We start from the raw sequence: 20,424 nt of genomic DNA, 5'->3' as shown, positions 1-20,424 counted from the left end.
CATAGGTTCTGGCATTCATAAACCAGTCAAGATTTTAGTCCAGCTAGCCTCTGCATTTTATCTATATTCAATTCTCTGAATCTTACTGTTTGGTCCCACAATAGCAATAATTTTGCTTCTATTATTAGTTTTAATAGAGACAATTTAATGAGTATACACATATATATTTTGTGCAAACCACTGTTACATACATTATTTTATTAAATCCTTGAAGCAACATTTTGAGGTAGGTATTTTGCCATTTTTATAAATAATTTAATAGTATTCAGAAAAATTACCAAGTAAATAAATTAAAAAAACAGATTTGGAGCCTAGATTTTTCTAACTCCGGAGCCCATTTACTTAACCATTTTCCATATAAGTATTCTCATATTTCATATTCTAAGTAGGTATATTCCATAGTTTACATAAGTATATAATTATAGAATTAATCAACAACATTATAAAACATTATTTGAATGCTGACTGATGGAGTGCTGCTCCGGCCGCTCACGAATTCCCATATTTTTAGTATTGCGTGTCTTTGGCTATGTCCTGTCCCAGGGGTCAGATAAAGCTTCTCTCCTGAACAGAGTTGTGAGAGTTGACACTTTTATTTTTTTCTGTGTACATGACTTGAATCTAGGTAGAGTTTAAGATCCCAGAGGATGAATCATAGCACATCCCAAAGGCCAGGACTCCTCTGTGAAGCAGAGAGCAGGGGAAAACATAACTTCAGAGTAAAATGCCACCGCACAGGCCCATTCATCCTCTCCACCAAACTCTCCTGGGGGCCAGTGAACTCTCCAGATAGTGGCCAGGCTCTCAATGATCTGCAAACCTTTGAGTCTTATGAAGAACTCTTGTAGTCAGGCCTTGTATTCACCCCTGGGAGAAATCCTTTGGTCTGAAGTGTCTGCTTACTGGACTTCACAGCTGCTAATCCAGCTGCCATTGGTAGGATTCCTTCATTCTTGTCTTCCCTTAGTGACAGCACCCCACCTGGGCAGCCTACAAATCCACTCAGCGTTCTCCTCACAGCTTCTCTCTAATCCTTGTGGGAAAGTAATGATCAGCTTCAGATCTTATGTCTGTGCCTGTCATCTTCTGCAGAGAGATATGCTGAGGCCTGGCCTTCATCATGAGTCTTCATAGCATTGCCCCATGTGATAGCTCCAACTATCTGTTCTACTTCCTCAGCTAGGGCCTCTGTGTTCAGCCCACGTCTGTGATTAAGCAGCCCTAAATGTTGTTACCACAAACATATGCTTTTCTTTGATTTATACAGTTTTGATTCAATCTAACAAACAGTTCTAGGATCTTGGTCCCTGACCTTTTTCACCTTAACATATTGAAAGTCCACTTATGCAAGGACATAAATATTTGAATATTTACTTAAGGAAGAGTAGAGATTCCCTACCCCCAATTTAATGAATTCATTAAAATATTCTCATTAGTATAAAGGTAGTTTTCAAATGTTTTTTTCCTTATGCTTTTCTGCAGTATTTGTATCTAATTTTAGAAATGTTATTTTTGTAATTTTAAGGTAATTATTTTGCTTGTGGGCTTATTTTATTCTCATTAGTCTTGAATTTAAAAATTTTATAGTGAATATTTATTACTTTTCTTAAAAGAAATTACACACAAAGCAAGGGACATTTTTGTCATTTGTATTAAATGATCTGGATTTTTCTTTTTCAGATCAAAGGTCTCATTAAAGGGTTAAATCTAAGTAAGAAAACTAAGAAAAATCTCTCTGGGTTATGTGCCACACTTTTTAGTCATAAAACAAAGATGCTTTTAAGATCTCTTTATCATCCCCTGGTCTTCTTGAATTTTTCAACTGATCTCTGAGTCACTGCTGACAAAAATAACAGGAAATACTATTATCTCTGTAGAGAGTAATATTTCCCTGACGCCTTTTCAAAAAGATGATTTTGACTAATTTTCTAACATGAGTAATAATGAGGTAGAAAAGTTCATATGAATCATCTTATCTGAATTCCATTTTATAGGTCTGTTTTTAAAATAATTTTCACACATCACAATAGGAGAGGACTAAATGGAAATGAAGAAATGTTAGGTTTCTATCTTTCACACTTTGAAACTATGATAAATTAATATTGACATATATTTGTTATTGCATCCCACTACATAGATGAATTTATATTCAAAACTGAAATTAGAGCTTTGTGAGACAAGTACCTTTTCATGGGCAACACACTAATATTTATTCTATTTTATTTTTATTTTTCTCACTGTCTATGAACACATAAATTTACTTTGTAACCCGCTAATTGGAACATATTACTTGAGTAATACTCTTATAGTACATTTCTCTCATTTGCCAAGTGAAAGCCCACAGATAATCGTTAAGAAGTTTAAAATAGGGCCTGGTGGCAAGATGGCTGAATAGGAACAGCTCCTGTCTGCAGCTGTCAGCGAGACCAACGCAGAAGGTGGGTAATTTCTGCATTTCCAACTGAGGTACCCTGTTCATCTCATTGGGACTGGGTAGGCAGTGGGTGCAGCCCACAGAGCAGGAGTAGAAGCAGGGTGGGGCGTCGTCTCACCCAGGAAGCACAAGAGGTTGGGAACTCCCTCCCCTAGCCAAGGGAAGCCCTGAGGGACTGTGCCATGAGGGACTGTACTATCCGGCCCAGATACTGCACTTCTCCCATGGTTTCTGCAATCCACAGACCAGGAGATTCCCTCGTGTGCCTACACCACCAGGGCCCTGGGTTTCAACCAGAAAACTGGACAGCTGTTTGGGCAGAGACCAAGCTAGCTGCAGGAGTTTTTTTTTTTTTTTTTTTTTTTCTTGTACCGCAGTGGTGCCTGCAACGCCAATGAGACAGAACCGTTCACTCCCCTGGAAAGGGGGCTGAAGCCAGGGAGCCTAGTGGTCTTGCTCAGCGGGTCCCACTCCCACGGAGCCCAGCAAGCTAAGAACCACTGGCTTGAAATTCCATTGTCAACTTAGTAGTCTGAAGTCGACCTAGGATCATTGAGCTTGTTGCGGGGAGGGGCGTCCGCTATTACTGAGACTTGATTAGGTGCTTTCCCCTGACCCTGCTAACCACTGGATGGAACCCATCACAGCACAGCAAAGCGGCTGTAGCCAGGCTGCCTCACTAGATTCCTCTTAACTGGGCAGACCATCTCAGAAAGGCAGCAGCCCCAGTCAGGGACTTATAAATAAAACTCCCATCTCCTTGGGACAGAGCACCTGTGGGAAGGGGTGGCTGTGGGCACAGCTTCAGAGGACTTAAACGTTCATGCCTGCTGGCTCTGAAGAGAGCAGTGGATCCTGACAAGAAAGGTTCTGCCAGCACAGCACTCGACCTCTGCTAAGGGACAGATTGCCTCCTCAAGTGGGTCCCTAACCCCCATGCCTCCTGACTAGGAGACACCTCCCAACAGGGGTTGACAGAGACCTCATACAGGAGAGCTCCAGCTGGTATCAGGCTGGTGCCCCTCTGGGATGAAGCTTCCAGAGGAAGAAGAAGGCAGCAATCTTGCTGTTCTGCAGCCTCTGCTGGGGATACCCAGGGAAAGGGGTCTGGAGTGGACCTCCAAAAAACTGCAGCAAACCTGCAGAAGAGGAGCCTGAGTGTTAGAAGAAAAACTAACAGAAAGAAATAACATCAACATCAACAAAAAGGACCCCCACACACAGAAACCCCATCCAAAAGTCATCAGCCTCAAAGATAAAAGGTGGATAAATCCTCAAAGATGAGGAAAAAACAGTGCAAAAATGCTGAAATTCCAGAAACCGAAATGCCTCTTCTCCTCCAAATGATTGCAACTCCTCTCCAGCAAGGGCACAAAACTGGACAGAGAATGAGTTTGACCAATTGACAGAAGTAGGCTTCAGAAAGTGGGTAATAACAAACTCCTCTGAGCTAAAGGAGCATGTTGTAACCCAATGCAAGGAAGCTAAAAACCTTGACAAAACGTTACAGGAACTGCTAACTAGAATAACTAGTTTAAAGAAGAACATAAATGACCTGACAAAACAGACTTTAAACCAACAATGATCAAAAAAGACAAAGAAGGGCATTGCATAGTGGTAAAGGGATCAATGCAACAAGAAGAGCTAACTATCCTAAATATATATACACCCAATACAGGAGCACCCAGATTCATCAAACAAGTTCTTAGAGACCTACAAAGAGACTTAGACTCCCACACAATAATAGTGGGAGACTTTAACACCCCACTGTCAATATTAGATCAATGAGACAGGAAATTGACAAGGATATTCAGGACTTGAACTAAGCTCTGGACCAAGCAGACCTGATGGGTATCTACAGAACTCTCTACCCCAAATCAACAGAATATACATTCTTCTCAGCACCACATAGCACTTACTCTAAAATTGAACACATAATTGGAAGTAAAACACTCCTCAGCAAATGCAAAAAACCAGAAATCATAAAAAACAGCCTCTAAGACCACGGTGCAATCAAAGTAGAACTCAGGATTAAGAAACTTACCAAAACCACACAACTACATGGAAACTGAACAACCTGCTCCTGAATGACTACTGAGTAAATAACGAAATTAAGTCAGAAATAAATAAGTTCTTTGAAACCAGTGAGAACGAAGACACAATGTACCAGAATTTCTGGGACTCAGTTATAGAGGGAAATTTAGAGGGAAATTTATAGCACTAAATGCCCGCATCAGAAAGCGGGAAAGATCTAAAACTGACACCCTAACATCACAACTAAAAGAACTAGAGAAGCAAGAGCAAACAAATTAAAAAGCTAGCAGAAGACAAGAAATAACTAAGATCAGAGCAGAACTACTGAAGGAAATAGAGACACAAACTCTTCAAAAAATCAATGAATCCAGGAGCCAGTTTTTTGAAAAGATTAACAAAATAGATAAACCACTAGCCAGACTAATAAAGAAGAAAAGACAGAAGAATCAAATAGACACAATGAAAAATGATAAAGGGGATATCACCACTGATCCCTCAGAAATACAAACTAACCTCAGAAAATAGTATAAATACCTCTACACAAATAAACTAGAAAATCTTGAAGAAATGGATAAATTCCTAGACACATACACCCTCTGAAGACTAAACCAGGAAGAAGTTGAATCCCTGAATAGACCAATAACACGTTCTGAAATTAAGGCAGTAATTAATAGCCTATGAACCAAAAAAGCCCAGGACTAGACGGATTCACAGTCATATTTTACTAGAGGTACAAAGAGGAGCTGGTATATTTCTTTCTGAAATTATTCCAAACAATAGAAAAAGAGGGACTCCTCCCTAACTCATTTTATGAGGCCAGTATCATCCTGATTCCAAAAGCTGGCAGAGACACAAGAAAAGAAAATTTCAGGCTAATATCCCCGATGAACATCAATGTGAAAATCCTCAATAAAATACTGGCAAACCGAATCCAGCAACACATCAAAAAGCTTATTCGCCATGATCAAGTCAGCTTCATCTCTGGGATGTAACTTATGCAAATCAATAAATGTAATTCATCACATAAACAGAACCAATGACAAGAACCACATGAATATCTCAATAGATGCAGAAAAGGCCTTCAATAAAATTCAACACCGCTTCATGCTAAAAACTCTCAATAAACTAGGTATTGATAGAACATAACTCAAAATAATAAGAGATATTTATGACAAACCCATAGGCAATATTATACTGAATGGAGAAAAGCTGGAAGCATTACCTTTGAAAACTGGCATAAGTCAAGGATGCCCTCTCTCACCACTCCTATTCGACATAGTATTGGAAGTTCTGGCCAGAGAAATCAGGCAAGAGAAAGAAATAAAGGTATTCAAATAGGAAGAGAGGAAGTCAAATTGTCTCTGTTTGCAGATGAAATGATTGTATATTTAGAAAACCCCATCGTCCCAGCCCCAAAACTCCTTAAGCTAATAAGCAACTTCAGCAAAGTCTCAGGATACACAGTAAATGTGGAAAAATCACAAGCATTCTGATACACCAATAATAGACAAACAGAGAGCCAAATCATGAGGGAACTCCCATTCACAATTGCTACAAAGAGAATAAAATATCTAGGAGTACAACTTACAAGGGACTTGAAGGACTTCTTCAAGGAGAACTACAAACAACTGCTCAAGGAAATAAGAGAGGACATAAACAAATAGAAAAACATTTTCTGCTCATGGATAGGAAGACTCAACATTGTGAAAGTGGCCATACTGCCCAAAGTAATTTATAGATTCAGTGCTACTCCCATGAAGCTACCATTGACTTTCATCATAGAACTAGAAAAAACTACTTTAAATTTCATATGGAACCAAAAAAGAGCCCGTATAGCCAAGACAATCCTAAGCAAAATAACAAAGCTGGAGGCATCAGGCTACCTGACTTCAAACTATACTACAAGGCTACAGTAACCAAAACAGAATGGTATTGGTATCAAAACAGATATGTAGACCAATGGAACAGAACGGAGGGCTCAGAAATAAGACCACACAAACGGGTGATATTCGACAAACCTGAGAAAAACTAGCAATGGGGAAAGGATTCCCTATTAAATAAATGTTGCTGGGAAAACTGGCTAGCCATATGCAGAAAACTGAAACTGGACCCCTTCCTTACACCTTATACAAAAATTAACTCAAGATGGATTAAAGACTTAAATGTAAAACCTAAACCCATAAAAACCCTAGAAGAAAACGTAGGCAATACCATTCAGGACATAGGCACGGGCAAAGACTTCATGACTAAAATACCAAAAGCAATTGCAACAAAAGCCAAAATTGACAAATGGGATCAAATGAAACAGCAGAGCTTCTTCACAGCTAAATAAACTATAATCAGAGTGAACAGGCAACTTATAGAATGGAAGAAAATAGTTTCCTTCTATCTGACAAAGGTCTGGTATCCAGAATCTACAAGGAACTTAAACAAATATATAAGAAAAAAAAACTCAACCCCATCAAAAAGTGGGTAAAGGATATAAACAGACACTTCTCAAAAGAAGACATTTATGCAGCTAACAAACATATGCAAAAAAGCTCATCATCACTGGTTATTAGAGAAATGCAAATCAAAACCACAATGAGATACCATCTCATGCCAGTTGGAATGGTGATCATTAAAAAGTCTGGAAACAACAGATACTGGCAAGGATGTAGAGAAATAGAAATGCTTTTACACTGTTCATGGGAGTATAAATTAGATCAACCACTGTGGAAGACAGTGTGGCAATTTCACAAGGATCTAGAACTAGAAATACTATTTGACCCAGAAATCCCATTGCTGGGTATATACCCAAGGGATTATAAACCATTCTACTATAAAGACACATGCACACATATGTTTATTGCAGCACTATTTACAATAGCTAAGACTTGGAACCAACCCAAATGCCCATCAATAATAAACTGGATAAAGAAAATGTGGTACATATACACCATGGAATACTATGCAGTCATAAAAAAGAATGAGTTCATGTCCTTTGTAGGGACATGGATGAAACTGGAAACCATCATCCTCAGCCAACTAACACAGGAACAGAAAACCAAACACTACATGTTCTCACTCATAAGTGGGAGTTGAACAATGAGAACACATGGACACAGGGAGGGGAACATCATACACCAGGGCCTGTCGGGGGTCGGGGACATAGGGAGGGAGAGCATTAGGACAAATACCTAATGCATGTGGGGCTTAAAACCTAGATGACTGGTTCATATGTGCAGTAAACCACCATGGAGCATGTATACCTATGTAACAAACTTGCATGTTCAGCACATGTATCCCAGAACTTAAAGTAAAATACAATAAATTAAAGTAAAATAAGAGAATTTAAAAATATTCTCTGAATTGACATAACCAGCTAGCATTAGAATGTCTATCTGAAAGTGTTTTTTTGATTTTGAGGTTGGTAATCCTATCTATTTATTGAATTATTCTTTTAACATCTACAATGATTGGACAGGATGTTTTAAGCAGTGTTTCAAACTTTAAACTTTTAACAAAAAAAATTTTTCTGGTGTTTTAAAAACAAGCAAAAATGATATTAAGTTGTTAAAGATGATGACTGTAGAAAGAACATTTAAAAAAATTAGTACATCCATTTTTTATAAAGTGTTTAACATTAAATTTTTATATGCTTTTATTATTTTTTACACTTAAAAATAAGTTTTATTATGTATAATTGATATACAATTAATACACATAAAGTATATAATTTGATACATTTTAGCTTATGTATACTCCCATGAAATAATTTTCTCCTCACAATGAAGGTAATAACATTTCCATATCTATCACCCCCAAAGTTTTCTCATGCCACTTTGTAATTGCCTCTCTAGTCCTTCAAAACCCTGTCCCCACCCGCTATCCCTGGGCAACTGCTAATTTAGCTTGTGTCACTCTACATTTGGAGGCATTTTCTGGAATTTTATGTATGACAGATTATGAACATGTACTCTTTTTTTAATTCAGTCTCTTCCATTTAGCATATTTATTTTGAGATTCATCCATGTGGTTGCCTAGGTAAATATTTCATTTCTTTTTATTGTGTACTATTCTGTTGGAGAGCTATACCACGATGTGTTTATCCATTCACATGCTGATAGCCATTTGGGCTGTTTTCTCTTCGTGAGTTATAAAAATAAAGCTGTAATGATAATGTATAGCTGTGATTATATACCCTATGCTTTTGTTTCTCTTTGTCTAATGTGAAAAGTGGAATGGCTGGGGATCACATGGTCAGTGTATAATTAGCTTTTTAAGAAATTGTTTATTTGTACAATTGTACTATTTTATATTTTACCAGCAGTGTTTGAAAGTTTTAGTTTCTCAATGTTCTTACCAGTAATTTATCCTTTGTCAGGTATATGATTTGCAAAATATTTTCTCCTGGTCTGTGGCTTGTCTTTTTATTTTCTTACCAGTGTCTTCCAAAGAATAGAAATGAAATTTTATAAATTTTGACAAATCTAGTTTATCCTTTCATGGATGATGCTTTTGGTGTTTTTTTTGTTTTTGTTTTTGTTTTGTTTTGTTTTGTTTTTTGAGACGGAATCTCGCTCTGTCGCCAGGCTGGAGTGCAGTGGCACCATCTCGGCTCGCTGCCACCTCTGCCTCCTGGGTTCAAGCGATTCTTCTGCCCCAGCCTCCCAAGTAGCTGGGACTACAGGCACGTGCCATCACGCCCAGCTAATTTTTTTTTTTTTTTTTTTTTTTTTTTTGACGGAGTCTCGCTCCGTCCCCCAGGCTGGAGTGCAGTGGCGCGATCTCGGCTCACTGCAAGCTCCGCCTCCCGGGTTCACGCCATTCTCCTGCTTCAGCCTCCGGAGTAGCTGGGACTACAGGCGCCAGCCACCATGCCCAGCTAATTTTTTTTTGTATTTTTAGTAGAGACGGGGTTTCACCGTGTTAGCCAAGATGGTCTCGATCTCCTGACCTCGTGATCCGCCCGCCTCGGCCTCCCAAAGTGCTGGGATTACAGGCATGAACCACCGCGCCCGGCCACGCCCAGCTAATTTTTGTATTTTTAGTAGGGCAGGATTTCACCATGTTGACCAGGATGGTCTGGATCTCTTGACTTTGTGATCTGCCCATCTCAGCCTCTCAAAGTGCTAGGATTACAGGTGTGAGCCACAACACCCAGACGCTTTTGGTGTTATATTTTAATATTCTTTGTCTAATCTAAGGTCACAATGATATTCTTGAATATTTCCTGTTATAATTTTATAATTTATGTTCATAATTTAGGTATATGATCAATTTTAAGTAATCAAGTGACATGAGGGATGAGATTAAAGTTTTTTAAATAGATAGGTATAAATATAGATATAGATATCTAATTGTCCAAGCACTATTTGTTCAAAAGATGCATCTTTCTTCACTGAACTGCCTGTTCATCTTTGTGGAAATGTTTTTTCATATGTGCGAGTCTATTTCTGTGCTCTCTATTCTGTTACACTGATGTATTTATTGATATATACATTGATATATTTATTGATGACATTGCCACACTGTCTTGAAGACTGTAGCTTCTACTAAATTTTAATAAATTGAGTCTATGGCCATACAGCCCTTAACTCACCCAATCTCTTCTAAATTTTAATAAAAGGTAGTGTTAATCGTTCAGTACTGTCTTTTTTTAAATGGGCTTTGGTTATTCTATGTCATTTACATCTGCTGATGAATCACTTTGTCAATTTTTACAAAAACCCTGTTGTGATTTTATGTGGGATTATCGTGATGACATAGATCAAGTTGAGGAAAATGGACAACTTAGCAATATTTAAACTGTCTAACCTTCCACTATGGTAATATGTGTTTGTTAAGGACTTCTTCGTTTTTAATCTCAGCAAGTATTTATAGATTTTGGTATACAGGTCTTTCCTATATTTCCCAGATTTATCTCTAAATACTTTAAACATTTCAATGTTATTAAAGATATTATTTTTCTAATTTTACTTTCTGATTGTTCATTCCTAGCACATAAAATATAATTGATTTTTATATTGACCTTTTATCCTGCAAAGTTGCTAAATTTAGTTCAATGTTCCATTGGGTTTACCACATAGAGAATCATGCCACTTACAAATTAATACGATTTTCCTTCTGTCTTTCTAATCTGGATGCTTTTCTGCATTTTCTGTATTTTCTTGGCTAAAATATCCTACAATGTGAGTAATAGTGACAAGAGAAGACATCTTTGCATTTTTCCTGATCTTATTGAGGAAACATTCAGTATATTACCATTAAATATTATGTCTGATAGCAGGTGGAGGAAGCTTCCTTCTATTCCCAGTTTGTGAGAATTTTCATAAGTAATTGATATTGAATTTTGTCAAATTTGTGTGTCTGTTGAGATAATCATGTTTTCTATACTAATGTGATTATTATGTTGATTGATATTCAAATATTTAAGCTATCTTTAATGGATAAATGTTGCTTGGTTATCCTATATTATCCTTTTAGCACATTACTTGATTTAATTTGCTAAAAAGTATTAGTTTCAAGTTGGAACTTTAATTTGGATTTCCTTCTTGGCTCCTGAAGCTGGACATCTTTTTATATATTATTTGCCATTTTTAAGTCCTTTTAAGTGAAATATCCTTGCCCATTTTTTATTGTGTTAATATTTTTCTTGTTGAGTTTGGTGATTCTTTATATTTTTGGAATTGTGCAAGTCCCAGCTTGAATGTTTGTTTTGCAAATGTATCTTCCCTTTGCCCAGTGTGCTACTGTTTTTTTTTAATTCTCAGTGAGTGTTTTTCACAGAGAAAAAAAATTAATTTTGTTAAAGTCAAATTTATCTCATTTAATTTTATGAATCACATTTTTCGTATTATGTCTAGGAACTACTTGGATAACCCCAAGTCATAAATATTTTCTTGTTTTTTAACTCTTTTATAGTTTTACATCTTACATTTAGACCTATAATCCATACTGACATAATATTTCAAAAAAATTTTATGGATACATAACAGTTGCACATATTCATGAAGTACATGTGATATTTTAATACATGCATACGATGTGTAATGATCAAATCAGGGTAATCAGGACATGTATCACCTCAAACATTCATTATTGTTTTGTGCTGGGAACATTCCACATCCACTCTTCTAGTTATTTTGAAATATACAATAAATTTTGTTAACTCTAGTCACCCTTTTGTGCTATTGCACACTACATCTTATTGCTTATATCTAACTATATTTTTGTACCCATTAACCAACTGTCTTTATGCCCCACTCTTTCCTATCCTTCCTGGCCTCTGGTACCCACCATTCCACTCTCTACCCTCATGAGATCATTTTTTCAAAGTTCCCACATAAGAGTGAGAACATGTGGTTATTTGTCTTCCTATGCCTGGCTTATTTCACTTAATGTAATGTCTTCCAGTTCTATAGACGACATTGCAAATGACACGATTTCATTTCCTTTTATGGCTGAATAATATTTCATTGTGTATATGTACCACTTTTTTACTTTTAATTTATATTATTATTATTTTTTTTATTATGAGATGGAGTTTCACTCTTGTTGCTCAGGCTGGAGTTCAATGGTGTGATCTCGGCTCACTGCAACCTCCGCCTCTCTGGTTCAAGCCATTCGCCTGCCTCAGCCTCCCGAGTAGCTGGGACTACAGGCACATGCCACCACGCCCAGATAATTTTTTTGTATTTTAGTAGAAATGAGGTTTCACCTTGTTCACCAGGATGATCTCTATCTCCTGACCTCGTGATCTGCCTGCCTCAGCCTTCTAAAGTGCTGGGATTACAAGCAAGGGATTACATACCTGACCCGTACCACATTTTTTAAATGCATTCATGCATTGATGAACACTTAGGTTGATTCTATATCTTAACTATTGTGAATAGTGCTGCAATAAACATAAGAAAACAGATAGCTCTCTCATACACTGATTTACTTTCTTTTTTATATATACCCAGCAGTGGGATCAGTGGATCATATGGTAGTTTTATTTTTATTTTCTTGAGGAAGCTCCATACTCTTTTCCATAGTAGCTGTACTAATTTAAATTTCACCAATATTGTCCAAGTGTTCGCCTTTCTCTCTATCTTCACTAGCATCCATTATTTCTTTGTCAATTTGATAAAAGCCATTTAACTAGTGTGAGATAGTAACTCATTGTGGTTTTTAACTCATTGTGGTTTTTATTTGCATTTATCTGATGATTAGTAATGCTGAACACTTTTTCGTATACCTGTTGACCATTTATTTGTATATGTTCCTTTGAGAACCGTCTGTTCAGATCTTTTGTCCATTTTTAAATTTGATTAATTATTTTATCTCTTGCTCTTGAGTTGTTTAAGTTCCTTATATATTCTAGTTATTAATCTGTTACCTGTTTGAATAGTTTGCAAATGTTTTCTCCCGTTCTACAGGTAATCTCTTCATTTTCTGATTGTGCCCTTGGCTGTGCAGAAGTTTTTAAGTTAATGTGATCTCTTGTCAATTTTTGCTTTGGTCGTGCTTTAGAGAACTTACACAAAAAAATCTTTGCTCAGACCAATGTCCTGAAACATTTCCCCAAAGTTTTTTTCTAGGGATTTGCTAGTTTCAGGGCTTATATTCAAATATTTAACCCATTTTGATTTAATTTTTGTCTATGGTGAGAGATAGGGGTCTAGTTTCATTCTTCTGCATATGCATATTCAGTTTTCTCAGCACCATTTGTAGAAGAGACTGTCCTTTCCCCAATGTATATATTGGTGCCTTTGTCAAAAATGAGTTGACTGTAAGTGTATTTATTTCTGTGTTCTCTACTCTGTTCCACTGGTCTATGTGCTTGTTTTTATGGCAGTGCCATGCTATTTTGGTTACTATAGCTTTGTAGTAAAATTTGAAGTCAGGTAATGTGATGTCTCCAGCTTTGATCTTTTCACTCAGGATTACTTTGGCTATTCTGGGTCATTTGTGGTTTAATACAAATTTTAGCATTTGCTTTTTGTATTTTTGTAGAGTATGTCATGGGTATTTTAATAAGGATAACATTAAATCTGTAGATTTCTTAGAGTAGTAAGACTATTTTAATAATAACAGATCTTTATTTTTAAAAATGTCGATTCTTTAATATGTCTTTCCATTTTTTTATGTCCTCTTCAATTTCTTTCATCAATATTTTATAGTTTTCATTGTACAGATCTTATGCTTTAAGTGAGGTATCCTAAGAGCTAATAAACTTCTTAATTGAAGTTTATTCTTAAGTATTGTTTTATTTGTAGCTACCACAAATGAGATTGTTTCTTTGGTTTCTTTTTCATAGAAAAGATAGTGTTAGTCTATACAAACACTACTGATTTTTGTTGATTTTTTATCTCTTTTTGTATTTTATTGAACTCATTTATCAGTTATAATATGATTTGGCTGTCTCCCCACCCAAATCTCATCTTGAATTATAGTTCCCATATTTCCCACATGTTGTGGGAGGAACCCAGTGGGAGATAATTGAATCATGGGAACAATTTTCCTCATACTGTTCTCATGGCAGTGAATACGTCTCATGAGATCTGATGGTTTTATAAGGGGCATCCCCTTTCACTTGGTTTTCATTCTCTTTTTGCCTGTCGCCATGTAAGACATGTCTTTCGCCTTCTGCCATGATTGTGAAGCCTCCCCAGCCACGTGGAACTGTGAGTCCACTAAACCTCTTTTTCTTTATAAATTACCCAGTCTCAGGTATGTCTTTGTCAACAACATGAGAACAGACTAATACAAGTTCTACTAGTCTTTTGGTGGAGTCATTAGGTTTTTCTAAATGTAAGATCACATCATCTTCAAGCAAGGATAGTTTGACTTCTTCCTTTCCGATTTGAGTGCCCTTTCTTTCTTTCTTTTTTTCTAATTACTCTGGCTAGTAGTTTCAGTACTATGTTCAATAAAAGTGTTGAAACTGGGAATCCTTCTCCTTTTCCAGATCTTACAGGGAAGGCTTTCAGTTTTTCACTGTTCAATATCATGTTGTGGGTTTGTTGTATTTGGCCTTTATCCTGTTGAGGTTCATTCTTTTTATAACACGTTTGTTTATTTTTTATCAGGAAAGAATACTGAATATTATTTAATGCTTTTTTGGCTTCTATTGAAATCATCATATATTTTTGGTCCTTCATTCTGTTGATGTGAATTTGAGATAATTTTGGTACGAAGTATGAGACTTAGGTGCAAAATTATTTATTTGCAGATAGATATGCAATTGCTTCCTCATTATTTGTTGAAAAGGTTAATTGTCCACTAAATTGTTTTCACATCTTTGACAAAAATTGATTAGCCATATTTTTGTAAATCTATTTATGAACTCTATATTTAGTTCCACTGATTTTTTGCAAAACACTGTTATAGTAACTGTTTTAATTCCCTTGTCTGCTAATCTAATACTTGTGGGTTAGTTTTGATCAATTAATATTTCTTCTCATTGTGGATCACAATTTCTGACTTCTTTGTACTGCTAGAAATATTTCATTGAATACTAGACATTATGAAATATAGTTTGTGTGATGTTGGATATTTTTATTCTCCGATAAATGTTCTTGAATTTTTTCTGTGACCAAGTCGAATTAAAAATAGTTTGATTTTTCCGATCTTGCTTTTATGATATGTTTGGCAGGGCTTGATGAGTATTTACTCTAAGGCTAGTTATTCCACATTACTGAGGCAAGGTCCTTCTAACTAATCTATCCAATGTCCTACAAATGATAAACGTTTCCAATCTGGCTGAGAACATACAGTTTTACCCCCTATGTAGAAAAGAGAAACTGATCCTTGTAATCCATCAGACAATTCATCCCTTGGCTTCATACACTTTATTTACTTGCAAGTGATGATCAGGACTCAGTTGAATACTCAAGAGAACTTTTGCAGATCTTCATGGTTCTTTCTGTGCATTTCTCTTCTCTCCAGTGTTCTGTCCTTCACACTTCAACTAACTTGTTCTCCAGTGACTCTGAGCTATGTCCTTCGACTCAGAGACCTTCCCTGGCTCTGGTTATGCACCTCCTCCCTCTGCCGTGGCAAGGAACCTCTTTCAGTGCAGTAAGCTGAGGCAATCATAGAGTTTACCTCATTTGTTTCTCATGTCTCAGGATCACTGTGCATCATTGGTTGTCTTTTGCAGTTTTGAATGTCATCCTTTCATATATTTTCTCTGTATTTTTTTCCATAGTTTCAGGTGGGAAAGTAAATCCAGTTCCTGTCATTCCATCAAATGAGAAGTTTAGATTTCTACAGGTTTTTAAAGTAATGATATAAATCTTTTATTTGAATGAAACTGTGTCATATTTTGAGAAAAATTGAGAAGATTTTACTCATATTAACATACATAAAAACATGACTTTTAATTATAACAACATTTGTAGTAAAATGGGACACTTCCTTCTCCTGGGACTGATTTTTAGATATTGGTTAAAAATTTGATTTTAATCTATGTTGAAATGAGGTAATTTGCACACATTTGGATAAATATGAATTCCTTTCTTACTCTCTTCTCAATACTCAATATAATTACTAATTAAGTCACTTTTATCAGAATACTTAAACTTCAACAATTTATTTTAGTTTTTGAAGCAAATAAATGAAGGTCTTACCTAAAAGTATGAAGCAAAAAAAGAAGAAAAGAGCAGAATTAGACTATTTAGAGAATGAAACAAGATTTTTTTGAACAGTGTTTTATAATATGGCAAGGTTCAGTCAGTTGGCACTTTTTTTCTTACCTGTACCCGTAATAGAATAACATCTCTGAAGTGTAAAAAGAAAATCTTCAAAATAAGTTAAACAGCACTTAGTACTGCCACCTTAGCCTTTTAAAATTGCTCTTTAATTTATTTTTGCTTTGCTTATATAACTGGAATAAAACATGGTAAGCTGAAGAGAAATGCCACAGAGAAATGTCTGGAATCCTGGAGAAGATGCACAGTCCTGTTGTCTTTAAGTCCACAATTTAGGGGAATTTGTGAAAGTGCTTTGCATTACATGAGGAATCTGATATTTCTTCCAAGTTTAAGCAACAACAACAACCAAAAAAGACAGAAAAGAGAAAAGATACTATAATGGTGACAAGGAATAGGCAAATAATACAGTTTATATTTTTCTTAAAATAAAATAACATTTAGATATTTCTCATATTAGAACTTCTCTTTCAACTCAGGGTTGCTCTAAGAGCTGTGGAACATACGTTACACGTTAAGAGACAACAGCTGCAATCATTTTTATCAGGTCAGATAATTGTGTTTCCAACCCTAGAGATACCATTTGACCCACTTTCCTGGTTCTCCCTAAACCTAGCCTGAGTCACTTTCAGAATCTCCATGGTGCCATGCAGAAGATAAGTTAGTTCACTTTAAATAGGCTTCAAAAAGACTGACATATAAATATTAAATAATAAAGAGATTATTTTAACCATGCTTACATTTTGTCGGGTAAATAACATAGTAATTCAATAAAACAAAAGGTAAGTTTATTAATTTTATGATAAATTAATTAGTAATGACAATTATGGGTCTTTTCCCTTCTAATAATCACAAATCTTCTTTGGCTGTTAAAAAATATAGGGACATCTCATCATCTTCAAGCATATATTTGCAAAATAGCTCGCTACAAAGTATTATATAGTGTGGGAATATTACCAGTTTTATGTATTTGTTAATCTTTGGATAGATAGTATTTGCCAAATGGAAGAGACTCCAGAAGATTTTGAGTGTAACTTTATTTAGAAACAATGTAATGTGCTTTTGTTTGAAAATCTGCTCTATAAAGCAGGGTATAAATTTGTTTGTCTTTCTCAAAGTTTACAAAATCATCTCAATATTTTCTGAAAGTCTTCTCACATTTTTAGTATATCTGTTTTCTGACATATTTTACATGGTTTTCAGTAACATAACAGCAGATGCAGACAAATATTAATAATAAGGAGAAAATTAATCAGCCCACATATGCAAATAAACAAATTAAAGAAAATTTAAAAATAGTAAAATCTTCTCTATAAATGCTAGAGGCAACAGCAAAATCAGAAGAGTTCCAAGCTAAACCAGTCATTACATTCTAGAAAGAATAATATGCTGCTTGAATTTCAAATATCTTCAGGCTATTTGATATTTACTATCATCTAATAAATTGATTATATCAGTACCTTGACAAACACTGTAACTGTTCTGGGAAGAAAAGCAAGAGATTTCAGAAATTATGGACTGTTCTATATGTATTGTTAATGTGGCTCTACAGATATCTCTCTACTATGATATTCTGTCCCCAAATTATGCAGAATTTCTACTTCTTCAAGACATTATGAAATTCTTTGGAGGTTTTCCTTTGTTGGCTCTCTAATCTGATAGATATTTCAATGTCTTAACTCTAAATTTTATTGCACTTATATTTTAAAATAATCACTTATTTAAAATGACAGCATTAATTTTTAAAAATAAAATTGTAAATATGTATAATTTTCAAAGTGAAAAGTGTTTTAACACAATATATAATTTAGAAGATTAAAAAGATGAAAAAAAGAAGTTGATACCAGCAGATCAAATTGAGAGTCTATTGTTTGGCTTTCTTTTCTCCAATCATAGGAAGAATTGATATATCAAAGGCAAATGATATATATTAGATAATGTATATATTAAAACGTTAATAATAATCCATTCTAAATAACATAAAATAGAAACTTTGAAATGTAGTCAGTAGTGATTGCAAAACTGTTGACATAATAAATGCATATGCTGGCTAGTAAGCATGCAAACTTTTATTGGTATATTTGTGATATGGTTTGGCTGTGTCCCCACCCGACTCTCAACTTGAATTGTATCTCCCAGAATTCCCATGTGTTGTGGGAGGGACCCAGGGGGAGGTAATTGAATCATGGGGGCTGCTCTTTCCAGTGCTGTTCTAGTGATAGTGAATAAGTCTCGTGAGATCTGATGGGTTTATCAGGGGGCTCCTCTTTTGCTTTTTTCTCATTTTCTCTTGCCACCACCATGTATGAAGTGTCTTTCACCTCCCACCATGATTCTGATGCCTCCCCAGTCATGTGGAACTGTAAGTCAAATTAAACCTCTTTTTTCCCCAGTCTCAGGTATGTCTTTATCAGCAGCGTGAAAATGGACTAAGACAATTTGCTTTACATTTTCATTTTTATAAAAGTAATTCTGACACTATGTATTTATTTATTTATTTTTATTATTATTATTTATTTTGAGACAGTTTCCCTCTTGTTGCCCAGGCTGGAGTGCAGTGGAGCGATCATGGCTCACTGCAACTTCTGCCTCCTGGGTTTAAGCAATTCTCCTGCCTCAGCCTCCCGAGTAGCTGGGATTACAGGCATGTGGCACCATGCCCGGCTAATTTTATATTTTTAGTAGAGATGGGGTTTCTCCATGTTGGTCAGGCTGGTCTCGAACTCCCATCCTCACGTGATCTGCCCACCTTGGCCTCTCAAAGTGCTGGGATTACAGGCGTGAGTCACCACACCCAGCCCTCACCCTAATTTTTGATTGCCTTATAGTGTTATTTTAAGACGTATTTAAAAATTCTCATGTAAAATTAAATTCATATTTATTCCATTAATGTGTATGTATAATGTCCATATATCTGTACATATATATATATGAATGATACACACACACATACACACACCATATGTATTATAAATATTTACCAAAAAGATTAGAAAGTTAGAAACGTGAGGGATTTACCAAAATTAAAAAAAATCAAAGAAACAAAACAACAAAAAATCCTAAAAAAAGTGAATATATTGTTTTATGTGAGAAAAATTGTCAGTAAATTAAAAATTAATATCACTTATTTACACATAAATCTGTATCAGTACATTTCTATCTAACGCATATATATAAAAAAGTATATACACAGTGAGATTAAAGAAGCAAAGAACTAAAGAATTGCTAAATTATGTAGTTAGAACGTAATACAAAGACAACACATATTTATCACAAATATAATAATTCATGCACTACAGTATTTACTGTGGTTCAAAAGAAAGCCATTGAGGCTTGAAATGGCTCATTTGTTTTAAGTAAAGTAGAAAAAAGTGTGCATAGAGTATAATTACTGTGAGTTCAAACAAGCAATTTGAAGGCAATTATTTGGAAATGCATGATTTATATGAACTAATTTTAAGCCAACATACTGAATTCACGTTCATGTTTGCTATTGTTGTATACTTTGTGGGATGACTTATATCTACTTGTGATTTCTTTCCTTGCTACACAAACCAGTTGTGTATGCTAAATATGAAAACACTGTACTCTTTGCTGCTGTTCCACCTTCTCTCCCCTCCAAATATCTCCTCTCCTTGTTCAGCTCTACTGCATATATTCAGGTTAGGAGAAGGGGAGTAGAAAGTTTCAATGATACAGAACATTCAATAATAACTTACCTTTGCGTGTATCATTGTTCCTACGGTTACTCAAGGAATTTGTAAGGCCCTCTAAACCTTAGAACACCCCAAAGCTGGCTGGCAGTTATAGTTATCTTTAGGTTTTTACTTGGGGAAACAATTTGATCAAGGTCAAGGGAAGAAATAGTTGCCAAAAATCTCAGTCTCCTCATGAATTATTTCCACAATGTGTTGTTCTCTATATTAAGTATATAGGATGACTATTTGAGGGCGACTGAATAACATCGTGATAATGAAGGCAGAGAAGGACTTACAATTTACATATTTTTAAAAGAGTTTTGCTAGTAATTATCAAACCTAATGGGCCTAAAAACTTCTATCAGCCTGCAAAGTTGTATTAATTCTTAACATTTTTTCAAGTAGCAGCAGGTGACTATTCTTACTGTCTTCAATTTCTTTACCTTTCCCCTGTAGGTAAAATCATTGCCATATGCTTCTTGGAAAAACATAATAACCTGGACTAATGGTTAATGATATCCTTCTTGAATACTGGAGAGGTAGAGGAAAAGGAAAACAGGAAATTTACTAATAAAAT

The sequence above is a fragment of the Pan troglodytes genome, chromosome 9 (assembly GCF_028858775.2).
Source record: "Pan troglodytes isolate AG18354 chromosome 9, NHGRI_mPanTro3-v2.0_pri, whole genome shotgun sequence".
NCBI classification, from domain to species: domain Eukaryota; kingdom Metazoa; phylum Chordata; class Mammalia; order Primates; family Hominidae; genus Pan; species Pan troglodytes.
Note: the sequence above shows the minus strand (reverse complement) of the source record.